This window comes from Trachypithecus francoisi, unplaced genomic scaffold, assembly GCF_009764315.1.
Source record: "Trachypithecus francoisi isolate TF-2019V2 unplaced genomic scaffold, Tfra_2.0 Lachesis_group3, whole genome shotgun sequence".
NCBI classification, from domain to species: Eukaryota; Metazoa; Chordata; class Mammalia; order Primates; family Cercopithecidae; genus Trachypithecus; species Trachypithecus francoisi.
In genome coordinates this window covers 158,575,057-158,591,188 of record NW_022681468.1, presented here as the reverse complement: position 1 = coordinate 158,591,188, position 16,132 = coordinate 158,575,057, and the positions used below count along the sequence as shown (strand labels likewise).

Sequence of the window (16,132 nt, the reverse complement as noted above, 5' to 3'; positions counted from 1 at the left end):
GAGATAACAAACTACTCTTCTGCAAGCCTGCCTTTCACTTTCATATACAAACCCATTAATCCAAAGCCCAGACCCCTCAACCACAGCCTTTCCTACACTTCCAGGCCGATATTCACCTCCTCTAATCAGCCCAGGGCCAGGTACCAGATAACTCAGAACGGCCCCTCCACCTTGGGCCTGCTGGAATTATTCAGACGAGCCAACCCTCAACCAGCTTAGCCTGCTTGCCGTGCTCTGCCCAATCCTTCCCATGGAAACTGCAATAAAGGCTCTTGCTCTGGTTTTTCTCCTGCTCCCTCTGCCTCCTGACTATGAAACAGAAACAGATTAAACTCAGGGGCAAAAAGGAGTCAAATTGTCTTAGAAATGAAGTTAAAGTATAAGGGAGAAAAGAGAAAACACACTACAGATAGCATAGTAAGAATGATAAACACGAAAAATAAGTCAAGTAGCCAACATAAAACAGACATAAAGAAACAGGGCTTGCCCATGTGGCTCTGTGTGTTGGGTCATGCACCCTGCTTCCAGAGAATTGTGAGGAACAAGCTTCTTCCTTTATAATAATAATTTCCATATCTGCACACCTGATTAAAACAAATCCAAAGTACAGAAGGAAACAGAAGATATAAGAGGTATGAATATCTGCATAGTAAATTAGAAGGCAGAAACTTTATACGGCGGAAACTACCATGAAACACTAAGATCACCACACTGACAAACACAATTACCTAGAGCGCACCATAAATAGCAGGAGTGACTACAACATGGTAACAAACAGCCTCCAAATCCTAGAGGTTGTTACAACACAGGTTTACTTTTTACTTGTTCCATACATCCACCATGGGTTGACTGAGCTCTGTGACATACCTTGTCATTCCAGGATTCAGGCTCATAGAGCAGCCACTCTATGCCAATGACTGTGGAATAAGGATAAAAGCCAGGAGCATCTCCCATCAACAATCAAACACTCTAGTCCAGAGGTGATATCTCACCTGTTACAATCCATGGCAAGAACTAGCCACAGGCTCCCATCCAAACATGGGGCCCAGGAACTATACCCTCCCACGTGCCCACAAGCAGGAGTCAGAGAGCTGGATCTAGTCCGTGAAGAGCATTAGTGCTTAATACACTGGATGTAAAATTAACACACATAAATAAATAGCCTTTATCTGTGAAGAAAAAGATGTTAGAAGACATAATGGAAGAATATTCCATACACAATTGCAACTAAAATGATAAAGTAGTGAGGGATATATTTAAAAGAAATATACACAACATGAAAGGAAAATAAAACTCAAGACCCCAAAATCACTAAGCCAAAGGGTGTCAGGCAAACCTGCCTCCCATTTTATTTCTAAATAAGAGAGCTACAGAGATAAAAAACACTACATACCTCCCTCACAATTTGCTCACAAGGAAATTCCTTATGGGCTTCAAGATCTTCCTTTAGGGCCTCAGAGCCCTAAAACAGTTCTGTTGCATTTTACCCTGGCAATATAAATTGATAGCTTATCTCCACCGGTATGGGACAAAGGACAGGCAGAACTCTTAGGTTCTGTCTTAGAGTTCTAAGTCATCTTGGAGATACTTAAGTCATCTCTCTGCTCACCTAAGACAAATGCATATCTGGTTGCTTCCTCTGCCCTATTGTTTATGTAAAAATTCAGATTTACTGAGTCAGACTAAAGCATAAGTGACTATTCCTCTACCTGCCTCTCTCATGTAAATTGTGTATTTAGTGAAAGGCTGATTAAAGACCCAAAAGAAAGCAAACTTTTGATTCTTATCTACCTATGACCTGGAAGCCCCCACTTCAAGTTGTCCCACCTTCCCAGACCAAACAAACGTACCTCTTACACATATTGATTGATGTCTCATGTCTCCCTAAAGGGTATAAAACCACACTGTGCCCTGACCACCTTGGGCACATGTGCTCAGGATCTCCTGAGGGCTATGTCATGAACCATTGGTCACTCATATTTGGCTCAGAATAAATCTCTTCAAATGTCTTACAGAGCTTGAATCTTTTTGTCAACAACAACATAAATCTGGAAAACTTATAGTATTCCTCAAGGGCATACAAGTTAAACTGAAAATCCTAATCCCCACCAACTAACCAAATGAACCCTCTCTGGGCCCAGGGGACCCCAGAGACACCTGAAAAACTGAATTCCTGGACACAACTGACCAGCATTCATGTTAAAGTACAGATCCTAAGACTGACCAAACAGACTGTGTGGCAATGAGATACCAAATTCCAACCTGACTCTGGGACAGCATCACATGACAGATAATAGACCCTGAATGAAATCAAATATATTTTACTCCAAAATATATTTCTTTGACATATTTTAAAATGGCTCTGCAAAGCTATCTTTGTGGGGGAAATTTGCATCTGTCGAGAATCTCCATTAACGCACTTAGCACTTTCCTGGTTGCAGGAAAGATTAACTAAGAGTCTGACACATTGTAAGGTCTGAAAAGAGACATTAACGATGTATTCTCTCTGAAGGCTGCTAGCTGGAGGCTGCCTCTACATAACAAGAATGTTGGCTTCCACAATCCCTTTATCTTAACTCAAGCATTTCTTTCTACTGACTTCAAATCCTTAGGCAAAGCTTAACTCTTTCAACCAACTGCCAATTGGAAAATCTCTCTGAATCCACCTATGACCTGTGACCATCCCCATTCCTTGCCTTTCTAAGCATCTTTGAGATGTCCCACCTTTTAAAGCTGAACCAATATATACCTTACATGTATGGATCCATGTCTTTGCTTGTAACTTCTGTCTCCCTAAAATGTATCAAACAAAACTGTAACCTCATCACCTTGGGTACTTGTTCTCAGGACTTCTTCAGACTATTCCCCACGTCATGGTCATTCATACTGGCTCAGAATAAACCTTTTAAAATATTTTACATAATTTGTTTTTTCCATCAACAATACTATGTTCCTAGTTTAGGAGACTTAATGTTGTAATTTATTCCTCTAACTTATACATATGATTTGATTCCAGTAAAAACAAAACAAAACAAAAAACAGAAGCAGCTTTTGTTTTCCTTCCTTGGAATCAGACAAGCTGATTTTAAATTCACATAAAAAAATAAGCAAGAATAACCAGAGAAACTCTGAAAAGTAAGTACAAAGAGGAGGAAGGAGCACTCTGAGACACTGGCAGGAACTCTACCGCCTCAATGACTGGTTTGTGATCAGACTCAACAATGGAACATAATGGTGTAAACCAAAAATAAAACTCGAAGGCCCCCCGACAACCATCTAAATAGGCTCCCTCCTGGGCCAGGGCACCCTAAAATTTAACCGGAAAGACTGGTGAAGGCCAGGGTGGGAAATAGGGGTCAGACAGGCCTCATTATGCCCTCCTCCTTTTTGGAATGCAGGAAAAGCCAACCAGCATTTAACATCCAGCATTTAACATTTAAACATCCACGTTTAACATCTAGCATTTAAAAGCTGACCAGCATTTAACACCCACATTTAACACCCAGCATTTAACATCTAATTGGACTTAAGTCTGATAAGAAACATTTAAAATCTGTTCTCTCTGAAGCCTGCCACCTGAAGGCTTCATCTGCATAATAAAACTTTGGTCTCAACAACCTCTTTATCACAACCCAGACATTCCTTTCTATCGATAACTCTTTCAACCAACTGCCAATTAGAAAAATTTTAAATCTACCTATAATCTGGAAGCCCCCACTTTGCACTGTTTCACCTTTCCAGATCAAACAATGTCCTTTTTCTTTCTTTCTTTCTTTCTTTTTTTTTTTTTGAGACAGAGTCTCACTTTGTCACCCAGGCTGGCGCGCAGTGGTGCAATTTCGGCTCACTGCAACCTCTGCCTCCCAGGTGCAAGCAATTCTCCTGCCTCAGCCACCCAAGTAGCTGGGACTACAGGCTCCTGCCACCATGCCCATTTAATTTTTGTATTTTTAGTAGAGGCAGGGTTTCCCCATGTTGGCCAGGCTGGTCTCAAACTCCTGACCTCAGGTGATCTGCTGCCTTGGCCTCCCAAAGCACTGGGATTACAGCCATGAGCTACTATGCCTGGCCCCAATGTACATCTTAAATGTATTTGACTGATGTCTCCTGTCTCCCTAAGATGTATAAAACCAAGCTGTGCCCCAACCACCTTGGGCACATGTTATTAGGATCTCCTGAGGCCTGTGTCATTGGCCATGGTCACTCATATTTGGCTCCAAATGTCTCTCCAAATATTTTACAGAGTTTGACTCTTTTCGTTGACCATGAAAAGCCCCAAAGAGAATCAAATACACACAAAATGTTAAAAGACAGCTGTCAACTTGGGAAAATGTTTGCAACTCATATAAACCTACAAGGGGTTTATATCTGAAGAAGGTCAGGTCCTGGAAAAATGTGAGGAAAAAACGTGAGGCAGGAAGTTTGTCAGGGGATTGGGCAGAAAAAGCAGCAGGCCCACAGTGCAGGTGCAGTATATTGCAACAAATACTGTAATAAAAAATATTTTTTTCTTTAAGTCAGGAAAGTTCACCTTTTCACCTAAATGAAACGCATTATGGCTTCTTTTTGTCTTATCCAAAATGCCAGTATCACTATTCTTGTACGTTGGGGCCACTATTAAGTAAAAGAAGGGTTACTTGAACACAGGTACTGTGATGCCAGGATAGCTGATCTGATAACTGAGATGGCCACTTAGTGATGAATGGGTGGGTGACATGTACAGCCTGGACCACTGGACAAAGGAATGATTCACATCAGGGTGAGATTTCATCATGCTACTCAGAATGGTGCATGATTTAAAACTTATGATTTCTGGAATTTTCCATTTAATATTTTCAGATCGTGATTGACTGCAGGTAAAACTGAAGCCTTTAAAAGTGAAACCGTGCATAAGCGGGGCTATTGTATGTATGTGCCTGTGTGTATGTATATATGTATATATGCACATGTATACACATGCACACATGCACACACATATAATAGCTCCCCTAATCCACAGTTTCAATACATATATACTCTCTCTACATATAGTATATATGTGTACTCATACACACTATATATAGTATGTGTGTGAGTGCATGTGTATGTATCTGTACCACATAATCCACTGTTTTGTGAGTTTTCCATTACTTGGAGCCCAACGCATTCCTAAATAATGTAGGGAAAAATACAGGAGAACAAACAATGGCAGGGGGAACTATGTGCTAGGTAGAAGTATAGATTCCACCAGGATATCTAGGAAAGAACCACCATCATTTGGGATCCAAGGGGTTCCCTGGGGGAAGTGTCATTTTTTGTCTGAGATCAAAAAGAAGAATAAAAGTTGTCTTGGCAAAGAAGCCAGGAGGGTGAGCAGGGAGAGGGGTGTTACTGGACAGAAAGTTGCATCTGGATAAACCTGGAAGTAGAATGGGCAAGCACATTCAAGGTACTGAGGTCATTAAGTGTGGATGAAGTGGACAGCAGCAGGAGGAGAGGTCTGCTTAGGATGATGGTAGCAGGACAGTAGGGAAGATGAGATGCCAGGAGAGAGACGCCTTGCAGGAATTGTACAGTGGGGTTTAGATTTGACCTCAAAGGCAAAGATGAGTCACTGAGGTGTTTTCAATAGGAGTGAAACTTGATGAGATTTTTAATCAAGAAAATAAAGTATTTGCATTTAAGAAAATTACTCTGGTTGCATAGCAGAGACTGCATTTGCATTTGCACAATACCGGGGCAAAATGAACGTTAGGAGGACACCTGTATTAGTCTTGTCTCATGCTGCTAGTAAAGACATACCCAAGGCTAATTTATAAAGGAAAGAGGTTTAACTGATTCACAGTTACACATGGCTAGGGAGGCCTGACAATCAAGGTAGAAGGTGAATGAGGGGTAAAGTCATGTCTTACATTGGTGGCAGGCAAGAGCTTGTACAGGAGAACTCACATTTATATAACCATCAGATCTTGTGAGACTTATTTACTACCATGAGAACAGTATGGGGGAAACTGTACCCATGATTCAACTATCTCTACCTGACCCTGCCCTTGACACGTGGGGATTATTACAATTCAAGGTGGGATTTGGGTGAGGACACAGCCAAACCATATCATTCCGCCCTGGCCCCTCCCAAATCTCATATCCTCACATTTCAAAAATTATCATCCCTTCCCAACAGTTCCCTAAAGTCTTAACTCATTTTAGCATCAACTCAAAAGTCCACAGTCCAAAGTCTCAAAACAAGGCAAGTCCCTTCCACCTATGAGCCTGTAAAATCAACAGCAAGTTAGTTACTTCCTAGATACAATGGGGGTACATGCAATGGGTAAGTACTTGGCCAAAAGGAAGGGGCTACAGGCCCCATGCAAGTTCAAAATCTAGCAGGTCAGTCAAATCTTAAAGCTCCAATATGATCTCCTTTGACTCCATGTCTCACATCCAGGTCACGCTGATGCAAGAGGTGGTCTTGGGCAGCTCCACCCTGTGGCTTTGCAGGGTACAGCCCTCCTCCTAGTTGCTTTCACAGGCTGGCACTGAGTATCTGCAGCTTTTCCAGGTGCACAGTGCAAGCTGTTGGTGGATCTATCATTCTGGGGTCTGGAGGATGGTGGCCCTCTTTTCACAGCTCCACTGGGCAGGGCCCCAGTAGGGACTGTGTGTGGGGGGGCTCCCATCCCACATTTCCCTTCCGCACTGCACTAGCAGAGGTTCTCCACGAGGGCTCTGCCCCTGCAGTAAACTTTTGCCTGGACACCCATGCATTTCCATACATCCTCTGAATTCTAGGTGGAGGTTCCCAAACCTCACTTCTTGACTTCTATGCACCTGCAGGCTTAACACCATGTGGAAGTTGCCACGGCTTGGGACTTGCACCCTCTGAAGCAGTGGCCTGAGCTCTACATTGGCCCTTTTTAGCCATGGCTTGGATTTGAGACTGCACAGAGCAGCAAGACCCTGGGCCTGGCCCTTAAAACCATTTTTTTTCTCTTAGGCCTCCAGGCCTGCTGTGATGGGAGGGGCTACTGTGAAGACCTCTGACATGCCTGGAGACATTTTCCCCCTTGTCTTGGCGATTAAAATTTGACTCCTCGTTACTTATAGAAATTTCTGCAGCTGGCTTGAATTTCTCCCCAGATAATGGGTTTTTCTTTTCTACTGCATTATCAGACTGCAAATTTTCCAAACTTTTATGCTCTGCTTCCCTTTTCAACATAAGCTCCTACTCCAAACCGTATCTTTGTCACAGTGGAAAACGGTCACAGACATGTCAGCCAGAGTCTGCAAGGTGCAGTGTTCAAGATCATGATGGTCTGCCTATTTCCCTCTGGTTTGGTGATTTATCTGTTGGAGTACGGAAATCCTGTGCGCCCTCTCCCTTCCTCGTCATATGCCATAAGACCTATCGATGAGGAGACATGAAGTTCTCAATTCAGTCTCTAAGCCATAGTTGATCAGAAATGGGTTGTGAGTGATCTAGACGGCGAATGAACAAAACTCAAGATGGGTTTGGTGACTTATCGGACGTTGTGCCTCCCCTTGTTGGTGAGAAGCGTGCACATTTCCAGTGGTATCAAGAAGAGGAGAATCAGCAGGGCGCGATGTTACCGCCGTTGCTTGCTGGTTAGATACGGGCCAAAGGATACGGATGGATGAGGTTTTGACAAAAGGGGTGGATGGTGCCAGAGAGCCTGTGCTCAACCTCTCCCCTCCCTTCATTCTCCTCTGCGTAGTTTGGGAACAGCCTGGAATGGCACTTCCCAGAACTGCTTTCCAGACAAGCTCCAGGTTCTCAAGCGAGAAACATTCATGTGAGGCTTGGAAGGCAGCAGGAGAAGTCTTCGAACGCCAAGGTTAGCTGTGAGCAGAAACAGACTACTTCTGGCCCAGCTCCGGGGAATCCCATCCTCAGCAGCCCAGATGGTGACAGTGGCTCTGCCTGTGAGTCATGCTGCGCCCAGGAGGGCCTGCGTGGGTGAGCCGCTTCGGTGCTCTGGGGCGGTAGGCTGTGACAGCACAGAGCGTCCCCACCGGCATCCCCGGGATTGAGCTTGACCTGTCAGTCACGTGTTTCTATCTGTGGCTTCCCTGCCCTTCACTCCCACCCTTCCAGCTGGGGCGCAAGCCTCTAAGTGGTGGTCTGAAAATCCTTCTCACTTGCAACCTCCAGATTCTCATGTGCCCCTGAAAGAGCCCTGGCTATATTCATATGTGTATACATATATGTGTATACATAAAGATGTGTATGTACACAGGTGTCTACAGACCACTATTTGAACTTGGAGAAAAATATGGGAGAACACACACTAGCTTGCTCACGTGGGTTTCCAGGAGTTGTAATGACATGAATAGAGAGAGGAAGGAGGGATTGGGATGAGCCAAGCAACAAAGAAGACTTTTTCTAGAAACAAATGATATATATGTTATGACGCCATTCATGCAAAATTACATATGCATGTGAATATAAACGTATACATTAAAACAGTAGCAAGGCAGTTGGGGTCAGGATGGGCCCTCAGCAGGAATTCTGAAGGTGAGGCTACGCTCGTTCACCCTATGGAGAAAGGCTCCCGCCAGTTACGATTACTATTAACCCTTCCTGTTATTCTAGGAGTGAATCCATTTATCCGGTTTCCTTCCTCCAGGATAGAATGACCAAAGAAGGGAAATGCAGGCAGAACATAAAGACTGCAGACAGCGCAGATGTGATGGGTGGGAGGCTTAGCCTCAGCTTTTACAGTCAATTTCTTTAAATGAATTAACCCTGAACTTAAATGAAAGTCTAAATTCCATACATACAGTGTGACTAGCTCACGTATGTATCAATTTACAGCATGGCTTTGGTGTATTAGATAGCAAGGACTGAGGGCAGGGTTTTCTGCACAGCAGCCTGCCAGGGCTGTGGGTACCACATGCATTCACTCCGGGGTGGGAGTCAGAACAGCAGGGAGTGTTAGGGGCCAGGGTCTGGCCGCAGCCCTGCTGTGAGCTTGCCTTGTAACCTTGGGCAACTTCTGCCTCCTCTTTGAGTCCCAGTTTTGGCAATGTTAAGGAGAGATGGTTGAGGTTCATCTCTAAGGGGCCGTGTAAGTCTGAAGAGTCTGAAAGTTTAAAAACAACACAGGATAGAGGCTTCTGCTGTTATTCAGACGTCCGGCTGGAAACCCCAAGAAGCGTGCATGTGGCCATCACCAGGGAAAACCCTAGGCTCCTCTGCCATTGCTCCTACGATTGGCCCCCTCATCTCATTTTCCCCTCATTCCCTGACTCCCACCACTCCCCTTACACCACCCATGTCCCTAGCACTGATGGCCTGCACTTTGCCAACCCCAGGAACACTCAGCGCTAGCCACTCCCTCAGCCATGCTCTTCTTGGCATCTGGGATGCCACATTCCCTTGACTTGCCCCCTCTCCACTGCTGCTCAGCTGGGTCTCCCCTCCTGGGTCCTCCTCCTCCTCCTTCTGGCCTCTGCTTGCTGAAGGGCTCCAGCCCCAGGACCACCGCTCTTCTCCCCCTGCACTGCCTGCCAGGGCTGCTCACTGTGAATGCCATCTAAATACTGATGACTCCTGGAGTTTTGTCCTCAGGCCAACTCTTGATTTGCACATCCACCTCCCGACTCAACACCTCCATTTGGCTATCTAAAAGCATCCCAAGCCTAACACAGCCTAAGCCAAAGATCCATGTATCATGCTTGACTCTGTTGTTACCCTCACATCAGCAAGTCCTTGCAGCTTCACCTAAAATATGCATTCTTGATCTAATCATAATCAAAATCTCTAGCACTGTTACCGTAGCTTGGCTGCATTTCTTGCTTGGATGATTGCCAGAGGCTCCTGGTTCTTCTCCTCACTTCCACCCTGGTGTGCCCTGTCACCTGTTTTCCACAGGACAGCCAGAGTGGCCCTTTGAAAATGTAAATCTTGGCCGGGTGCGGTGGCTCACACCTATAATCCCAGCACTTTGGGAGGCTGAGGCAGGTGGATCACAAGGTCAGGAGTTCAATACCAGCCTGGCCAAGATGGTGAAACCCCATCTCCACTGAAAAAGAAAATACAAAAATTAGCCAGGTGCGGTGGCAGGTGCCTGTAATCCCAGCTACTCGGGAGGCTGAGGCAGGAGAATCGCTTGAACCCAGGGGGCAGACGTTGCAGGGAGCTGAGATCATGCCACTGCACTCCAGCCTGGGCAACAGAGACTGAGACTCTGTCTCAAAAAAAAAAAAAGAAAGAAAAAAGAAAATGTAAATCTTGTCATGTTCCTCTCCTTTGAAACCCCAGGGACTTCCAATCATTTTCCAAATAACTTCAGAGTCTTCCCCATGGCCTCCAGGCCTTTGGCAATCTGGTCCCAGGCACCAAGTGACTTCGCCTTTTGTCCCTCTTTGGGCTCCAGCCACTCTGACCTTGGCCAGGGCTTTCCGCCATAGGGCCCTAACACTCGCTGTTTCTTCAGCTTGGATTATGCATTCTTAGAATATCTGCACTCTTTCTCCTTCACTTCATTGTGGTCTCTCCTGAGCTATCACCTCATCAGAAAGGCTCTTACTGACCTTTTAATCTAAAATGCCCTGTGTCCTGGCATCCAGCAATCCCACTTGTAGGTATAATCCCTACAGAAATGCCCGTACATCTGCCATATGCGCATACAGCCACTAAAGATGCATACAGCAGCCCTGTTCATAACAGCAGAAAAGAGAAACAAGTCAAATGTTCATCAAAAGTAGGATGAACAAATACATTTGGTTTATTCAAGCAATGGAATGCTACGTGGCAGTGGAAAAGCAATTTAATTCCATACAACAACACAGAGGAGTCTCAGGAATATCTTGTTGTAGGAAAGGAGAAAGTTCCTAAAGATTCATGCAGTCTGGCTCCATTTATATGAAGGCCAAAGCATGCAATACTAAACAACATATTGACTACAGGTGCAGACACGCATGGCAACACGCTAAGAGAAAGCAAGGGAAAGGTAAACACAAACTTCAGGTGAGTGGTCGTTTCCAAGGGGGAGGCAACATGATAGGTTAGCAAGAAACACAAAGGGATGTCAAAGTTAATGACAAATTCCACGGCCCCCACACTTTCTAAGCTGGGAATTTTCATAATTAATTCTGATAAATTAATTTTGTACTATCTCAATATTTAACAGAAATAATGAATCAGAATAGGTTAAACTGTGGCACTCAGCAGAGCCTCCTGCCTCCCATCAGGAGCTTAAAGACAAAAGGCCTGTTCCTTTCTGCACATAGCAGTCCAGGGTGGAGTCCAGGCCTCTGATGGTTCCGCTCCACACACTCATCCAGGGATCCAGGTACCATCTTCCACACGTGGCTTCCAAGGCTGCCTGGGCGGCAGCAGCCCACTCATCCAGCAGGGGTAGGGGAAGTCCCTCGCAGCGGAGACTGCTTTTCCAGGGACTATGGCAGCCTGGAGGGCAGGGATTGCTACTCAGAGGGGAGGAGGGCCTCTTCCTCCTGGCTTCACTGCAGACTCTCCTCAAACTTCACCTCCTCAAGCAGGCTATGACCGGCCAGCCTAGAAGGGCACATGCCACTCTTTCTGTTGTTCCATGGTGGGGTGCGTGACACGGCCACATTGAAGTGCAAGGGAGCCTGGGACATGAGGCCTCTTAGCCTGCTTAGGCAGAGAGAGAGGAAGGACAGGTTTTGGAAACAGCTAGTTGCTTCTACCTCAAACATTTGAAAAAGATGTATACTACAAATCCTGTGTATGTATACATATACATACATACATATTGCATCTACACACACATGTGTGTATATGGATATCTGTACGGAGAACTGAAAGAAGAGACATCAAAATATCCTTGGGATTCTCTTTAAAGAGTAGGATCCGGAGTGACTTGTATTTTCTCAGTTTGTTTTTCTGGGGCCTTTTTTTTGAGACAGGGTCTCGCTCTATCACACAGGCTGGAGTACAGTGACATGATCTTGGCTTACTGCAACCTCCACCTCCCAGGTTCAAGTGATCCTCCAACCTCAGCCTCCTGAGTAGCTGGGACTACAGGTGCGCCACTGCACTGGGCTTTTCTTTTCTTTTCTTTTCTTTTTAAGTAGAGATGGGATTTTGCCATGTTGCCCAGGCTAGTCTCCAACTCCTGGCTCAAGGGATCTGCCCACCTCAGTCTTCCAAAGTGCTGGGATTACAGGTGTGCATTACCATGCCCACCTGTATTTTCTCATTCTGTTGGCATTTTTTCAATGAATTTATACTAATAACCTCAGGGCCTCAGTTTACCTAAATGCCTGGTGGATGTGGTTGTTTGGGTAACTAACTGGCTCCTGTTGGTTGTTTTTAATGAATATGCAGACATCCAAAAGCTAAAATAAATTGTGTACTCAACTATTTCAAACAACTGGCTAAATGATGTAGAAAAGTAAATCATTCAGTTTTAGTATTGAATGATAACTATTTTGTGTTACTCTGCAAGACTGGTATCGAAACTATCAATCTCATAGTAATATAAAATATAATTAGTACATTTTTATGATAAAGGGATAATAATTTTGAGAAAAAACCTTTCAATTTGGTTATATATATATATATATATATATATATCAACTGAGTAAAAGAGCAAGTTATAATTATACACACACATATGTACACACACAATCGTGCTGTATGACAGTTCAGTCAATGACAGATCACATATACAATGGTATTCTCATAAGAGTACAGTGGAGCTGAAAAATTCCTATTACCTAGTGACATCATAGCTTTTGTAACTTCAGAATGCAACACCTTACCTTTTCTATGTTTAGATATACAAATACCACTATGTTACAATTGCCTAAAGTTTTGTAGCTTAGGAGCAGTAGGTTACAGCCTAGAGCCTAGGTGTGTAGTAGGCTATGCCATCTACTGTGTGTAAGTGAACTCTAATGTTTGCGCAATGATGAAATCACCAATCACATGTCTCATAAGGTATTTCTGTCATTCAGTGATGAATGACTATACACATGTGTGTTTATTATTGTATATGTGTGTATGTATATAGTATGTGTATAGTGTAATTTGGTGTATGTGTATACATACATATACAATAAATTAAACACACATATATCGTCATTCATCACTTAATGATGTAAATACCTTACACACACATACATGCATACATACACAGTAGGCATTAACTCATGGTTGACTTATTCCACAGACGAAATTATCTTATTGTTGTATGGATAGATAAAAAAATACGTGCTTACAGCCTGAGAAATTCTACTTTTGGGTTTCACACACTCCAGATCTTATAAACAAAGTGTATTCTTAAGTATTTCCAGATGCTTGGGTTCTCTGTACTCAGAATACAATTAATCTAAACAATGATGCAAATATATGGTATAAGCGTTTTCATGGCAGCTGAAGAAATAGCTAAACTGAACAGCCAATAGCTACAGACAAGGAAGTGCTCCATGCTGTGCCTTAGGGAAGGCTGGCTGGCTCATGGCCATGGATTCACTGAGCAATACCCCCACGAGGCTCCCAGGACTTGCAGCCACTCCTGGGTGCTGATGGCATGGATATGAATAAAGATGCGTGTGTGCTTCTTAAGAGGCTGACGGAGTAAGTGGTAAGACAGACATGGGAACAACTGTCATGGACTGGGATGACTGAGAGGTACTGCAGAGGAGCCAGGGGGTCTGCACAGGGGCCGACACACCCTGCTATTTGTGAGCGAGTCGTGGAAGCTTCCCGGAAGAGGAAGAGGGAGGGCAGTATGGGACACGGAACATAGAAAGGCTCAGAGGCTTGCAAAACCACCACCTGCACAGAGGTGTTGGGGGTTTGAGAGATTTGGTGGCTGAACAAGGAAAAGAGATGAGACCACAGGCAGGCAGCAGCATGCACAAGCTGTACTGGGCGAGCTTGGAGTGGTCTGCAGCGGATACGTGGGGAAGGGGCACATCCTCACAGCAGGAGCTTATCTAGACAAGACATTTGCTCAGACATTACTCAGGGTGTGCCTGGGAGGGTGTTTCTGGATGAGATGAACATTTAATTTTGATTTGTAAACTGCGCAACACACATTGCCCTCCCCAACATGGATGGGCCTCATCTAATCCACTGAAGGGCTGAGTAGAACAAAAGGCTAAAGAAGAGGAAACTCACTCTCTCTGCCTGACTGTCATCGAGGTGGTCTTGGACTCAGCTGGAACTTACACCCTCAGCTCTCCCGGTTCTCCAGCATGCTGACTGCAGATCATGAGACTTCTCAGCCTCCATAACCTCATGGGTCAATTCCTTATAATAGGTGTGTCTCTCTCCCCCACTCTCTCTGTAATATACATGTACATGCAAACTCATACACAGATACAAACATGTATGGGTATGTGTGCATACTGCACAGTCATGTGTCACTTAACAATGGAAATACCCACCGAGAAATGCATCACTCGGCGATTTCATCATTGTGCGAACATCACCGAGTGAACTTACACAACCTAGACGGCACAGCCTACTACACACCTGGGCTCTGTGATGTAGCCTACTGCTCTTAGGCTACAAACCTGCACAGCATGTAACTGTACTGAATACTGTAGGCAACTGTAACACAAGGGTAACTATTTGTGCATCTAAACATGTCTAAACATTTAAAAAGTACAGTAAAAATATGGTACAAAAAAAAAAAAATGGTACACCTGCATAGGGCACTTACCGTAAACGGAGCTTGCAGGACTGGGAGTTACTCTGGATGAGTCAGCTGAGTGACCGGTGAGTGAATGTGAAGGCCAGGACATTACCGTACACTACTGTAGATTGTAGAAACACTGCACACTTAGGCTATACTAATTTAATTTTTTCTTTCTCAACAATAAATTAAACTGAGCTTACTATAACTTTATTTTATACATTTTTAAAACTTTTTGACTCTTGTATTACAAAGTGTTACTAACACTTAGACTAAAATACAAACACGTTGTACCACAGCACAAAAATCTTTTCTTTCTTTATATCCTTATTCTATAATCTTTTTTAAAAAAAAATTAACATTTTTTCTTAGCCTAGGCCCACAGAGGGTCAGGATCATCCATATCACTGTCTCCACCTCCACAGCCTGTCCTACTGGTAGGTCTTCAGGGGCAGTGACATGCATGGAGCTGTCATCTCTTATGATAACAGCGTCTTCTTCTGGAACACTTCCTGAAGGACCTGCCTGAGGCCATTTTACGTTAACTTTAAAAAAATATATAAGCAGAAGGCACACACTCTAAAATGATGATAAAAAGTATAGCATAGTAAATACATAAACCCATTACATATGTGCTTCTTAAAAGGCGGACGAGTAAGAGGTAAGACAGACATGCGAACAACTGTCATGGACTGGATGACTGAGAGGTACTGCAGAGGAGTTGGGGGTCTGCACATAGTCATTTGTTAGCAAGTATTATGTACCGTACATAGTTGTATGTGCTAGACTTGTATACAAATGGCAGCACAGATTTATTTGCAGCATCCTCGCAAATATGTGACAGCTACAATGTCATTTGGTGATAGGAAATTTTCAGCTCCACTGTAATCTAATGGGACCACCATGGAATATGCAGTCCATCACTGACTGAAAAGTCATTATGTAGCACATGACTGCACACAGGACCTACATCCCCTATTGGTTCTGTTTCGCCAGAGAGCCTAGACTGAGACACATGTCCAGGTGCTGTCACTCAGAAGCGGGGTCTCAGGGTCAGAGCTCTGAGGGCAGCAGCAGCTTGGGGCTTTATAGGCATAAGGCTCTATCCTACCAGTGGGCAGTGGATGCTGGGGAGGTTTCATGCAGGATGCAAAGCTGGCAGGCTCTTCGTGGAGAAAACTGCTCATAATTGGTCAACGTTTAAAACTGGATATGTAAAAACTTGAGCTTGGGGCTGGCAGACTTTCGGCAAATGGTCTGCAGTAAAGAAACCACCAGCCTAGGGGCCAGAACATGGAGGTCACCTCTGGCTCATGTATACAATAGGAAGTCAGCGGGGCTGGGCTGTAGGGCGGGACCAGAGAGGACCAAAATGATAGTCCCGCGGGGGGACTTTTAGAAAACATATAATTTCATTTCAAAGTGTCAGATGAATTTTTAAAAAACAAATAATTTGATTTTAAAGAGAAATAAATGGATTCAGTGGCTGTATTCATTTC

At 44.2% G+C, this 16,132-nt stretch overlaps 1 protein-coding gene across 1 annotated transcript in view; it reads right to left on the bottom strand.

Annotated features, from left to right (window-relative positions):
• OTUD7A (OTU deubiquitinase 7A) overlaps positions 1-16,132 on the bottom strand; it is a 386,019-nt gene that overhangs the window by 107,295 nt on the left and 262,592 nt on the right. The gene's annotated exons all lie outside the window — the stretch shown is intronic.